This window comes from Etheostoma spectabile, chromosome 11 (genome assembly GCF_008692095.1).
Source record: "Etheostoma spectabile isolate EspeVRDwgs_2016 chromosome 11, UIUC_Espe_1.0, whole genome shotgun sequence".
Lineage (NCBI taxonomy): Eukaryota > Metazoa > Chordata > Actinopteri > Perciformes > Percidae > Etheostoma > Etheostoma spectabile.
Genome location: NC_045743.1, coordinates 23,920,633 through 23,924,642, shown reverse-complemented (window position 1 = coordinate 23,924,642; position 4,010 = coordinate 23,920,633). Strand labels below are relative to the sequence as shown.

The 4,010-nt window shown below is 45.7% G+C and overlaps 1 protein-coding gene across 2 annotated transcripts in view; it reads left to right on the top strand.

Annotated features, from left to right (window-relative positions):
* Positions 1-4,010, top strand: part of pde9aa (phosphodiesterase 9aa) — a 127,795-nt gene that overhangs the window by 114,595 nt on the left and 9,190 nt on the right. The window lies entirely within an intron of this gene.

Sequence of the window (4,010 nt, the reverse complement as noted above, 5' to 3'; positions counted from 1 at the left end):
GAGTTGTTGATATCTCAGGACCTTCCAGCTGAAGGACACGTCAAATATTCACCTAGGGAAGGCTGAAGCTTCCCCCACAGTCGAATCTCTACCATACCCTCGGTTGAATTGTGTGCCGCTAGCGGATGAACTGCACCTGAAGCTTGATGAGATCAAGTTCTATTGTGACAGCAAGGTTGTGCATGGATATATTAACAATTAGACAAAACGCTTCTACGTCTACGTTCACAATCGAGTCCGACGAATTCGTCAGTCCACTCCAGTTTGTTGAACATCATTTCTACGTAGATGATGGACTCATCAGTGTGCCAACTGAAGCTGAAGCCATTAGTCTCCTACAGAGAACGCAGACCTCTCTCAGTGAATCGAACCTGAGACTCCACAAGTTTGCCTCAAATAGGGAAGCCGTCCTTCAGGCCTTTGCACCAGAAGACAGAGCAGTTCTGAAAGACCTTGACCTTAGCGGTGAAGCTACACCAGTGCAACGCAGTTTGGGATTGCTGTGGGAGACGATGACAGACACCTTCACATTCGCAGTCTCAGAGCACAAGAAACCCTTCACTCGCAGGGGAGTTCTGTCAACAGTGAATAGCGTCTTTGATCCTTTAGGCATGGTCGCACCTGTGACTATTGAAGGCAAAAGTCTCTTGAGAGAACTCAGTGTCAACACCGGTGACTGAGATGCTCCTCTTCCAGAACAAAAGCTGAAGCAATGGGAAGTATGGCGTGAGTCACTGCATGACTTAAGCAAGCTACATATCCCACGTTCATACACATCAACCTCGCCTTCCAGTGCCATACACACAGAGCTATGTGTGTTCTCCGACGCGTCCACAAAGGCCATTGGAGTTGTGGCATATCTCAGGACCATTCAAGCTGAAGGACAAGTCAAAGTAGGATTCATCTTAGGGAAGGCTAAGCTGGCCCCACAGTCCGAACCTACCATACCTCGGTTGGAATTGTGTGCCGCAGTATTAGCTGTGGAAGTTGCTGAACTCATCCAAGATGAACTGCACCTGAAGCTTGATGAGATCAAGTTCTATTGTGACAGCAAGGTTGTGCTTGGATATATTAACAATCAGACAAAATGCTTCTACGTCTACGTTCACAATCGAGTCCGACGAATTCGTCAGTCCACGATACCTAACCAATGGTTCTACGTTAACACAGAAGACAATCCGGCTGACCACGCATCCAGGTCAGTTCCTGCGTCCCAACTGACAAAGACTATGTGGTTCACTGGACCAGCCTTTTTGCACAAACCAAATCCATCTGACACAGATGCAAGCCAGACGTTTGAACTTGTTAACCCAGAATCAGACGTGGAAATAAGACCTGAAGTGAGTAGTTTTCTCACTCAGACTCAAAACCGAGGCCTTACCGCCACGCGGTTCCAGCGCTTTTCATGCATGCGCTCCCTCACCAGGGCTATTGCCCTACTTATCCACATAGCCAGCATTTACAGACGCAACAAGTCCAGCAAATGTAAAGGAGGGCACCACTGCAACTTCCCACGCACGCCGGATGAGTTGTCTCAGGCGAGACACATTATTATCAGAACCGCACAAGAAGATGTCTACGCGAAAGAGCTCACGGCTCTTGAGCTCGGACAAGCTGTAACCAAAGACAGTTCCCTTCACAAGCTCAGACCTGTTCTTCAAGATCATCTGATTTGTGTTGGTGGCAGATTAAAACACGCTGACTTGAGCACTCATGAAAAAAACCCCATCATCTTGCCCAAGACCAGCCACATTTCTTTGCTGTTGGTGCGACAGTATCATGAAGAAGTAAGGCATCAAGGCCGCCACTTCACCGAAGGGGCCCTGAGAGCAGCAGGTTTCTGGGTGATAGGCGCAAAACGACTTATTGCTTCTGTCTTGCACAACTGTGTAGTGTGCCGAAAGTTACGCCGAAGACCAGAGGAACAACTCATGGCAGATCTGCCCCCAGAACGCTTGCACACGTGCCCACCCTTCACCTATGTAGGAGTAGACGTGTTCGGACCATGGCAAATCGTCTCAAGGCGTACAAGAGGTGGACATGCCCAAAGCAAAAGATGGGCAATGCTCTTCTGCTGCATGAGCTCCCGAGCAGTGCACATCGAGATCATTGACTCCCTAGACACGTCAAGTTGCATTAATGCATTGAGGCGTTTCTTTGCCATACGGGGACCTGTAAAGTAGATAAGATCGGACTGCGGAACAAACTTTGTAGCCGCAGCAAAGGAACTGGGACTAAGCCGACAACAACCTGACATCACAGTGCAGAACTACTTGAGTCAACAGGGGTGCTCATGGGTGTTTAATCCTCCTCATGCATCCCATATGGGAGGATCATGGGAACGTATGATAGGCCTGTCAAGACGGATCCTCGATGCAATCCTTCTCCAAGCAAACATCCAGCTCACCCACGATGTCCTCTGCACACTCATGATGGAAGTGACTGCAATAATCAATGCCAACCCTCTTGTTCCAGTCTCCACTGACCCAGAATCACCATTCATATTGTCTCCTGCAATGATACTTACTCAGAAGGTTGGAGTTACCCCACCTCACGGAGATTTCACAAACAAGGATCTTCTCAGCAAACAATGGAAACAAGTCCAAGCTCTTGCTGACAGATTCTGGTGTCGTTGGCGTCAAGAGTATCTCCCTACTCTTCAAGCCCGCCAGAAATGGACAGATTCCCAACGGGATTTGAAAGAAGGAGACATTGTGCTCCTGAAGGACAGTCAAGCTGCACGTAACACGTGGCCCATGGCGAGGATCACAGCTGTTTTCCCTGGGAGAGACAGAAAAGTAAGGAAGGTGGAGCTCAGGGCATCGGACCAAGGTTCTGGGAAGGTGTTTTTGAGACCAGTGTCAGAAGTAGTTCTTCTTCTGCCCAAAGACTGAAGGTTCAGAGACATTTGATAGTTAATAGTGACCTTTAAGGTCAGACGGGGAGTGTTCTGCCCTTCAGGCATTTAAGTTGAATTTTTATGCATTTAATTTGGCATATTTTCAGTTTAATGCAGGCTTTTATTTTGACATTTGTTTAGTGAGCTAAACAGGAAGTAGTTTTATGCAGACTCTTATTTTGACGTTTGTTTACAGAGCTAAAACCGGAAGTAGGAAATAGCGTTAGAATTCACCACGTTAGAAACGCGTGAGAAAGGCAGATCATCAATGCGCCAGGGAAATGCATCCAGCCAGTTAACTTCCCAGCAGAAGCATCGCCTTTTTACTCTCTCATCTCTCATCTCTCATCACTACCGCATGTGTATGGATTCAGCACAACATGAAGGAAATAAATCTGCTGATAAGGAATTAATGCTTCTTCGTGTTCATGAATAGAGAGAGTTTAGCTCACTGTTTAGCTGGAGTTGTTACACCTCAGTGAGAACAGTACACCGCTATATAAATAAAATGAATTTTTATTATTATTATAATTTTTAGTCGCTTTCTTGCCAAGCGTTAGATAAAACAATCCGTCAATACTAACTGCTTAGCTTAGTGTGTAAAGAGTGGAAATGGGGGAAAACAGTCTCCTATCAAACCATAAGCGATTAAGCATATTTCCCAACATTTTAGTATTTTTTAGCAGTCTTTTTTAAGTAATTATATTACCTTTAGATATATTTCTACTTATTTTTAGATTTGATTAAATCAGTCAGTTAGACAACAAATATATATTTTGTTCTTAACTGTACTGTATTATGGAAATAAGTAATGGTATTCAGATATAGATTTGAATGCATGTATTTAAAGCGATACACGCAGTCATGCTGTAGTTGTGATGGGACAGGTGGAGGGAACAAGCTGAGCTCTGAAGGGGACTGGGAAAAGCTCAGGGGACAAAGAATGAGATGATGAGGAGAGCGGGGGGTGTAGAGAAGGGGAGACGCCTGTCTGAGAAATAAGAAAGAAAAGGAAATGAGGAACTTGTTCTTCTGAGAGTCTCCCTCTGTTGTTAGGGATGACACACACACACACACACACACACACACACAGATTCTATGTGGCAATTTA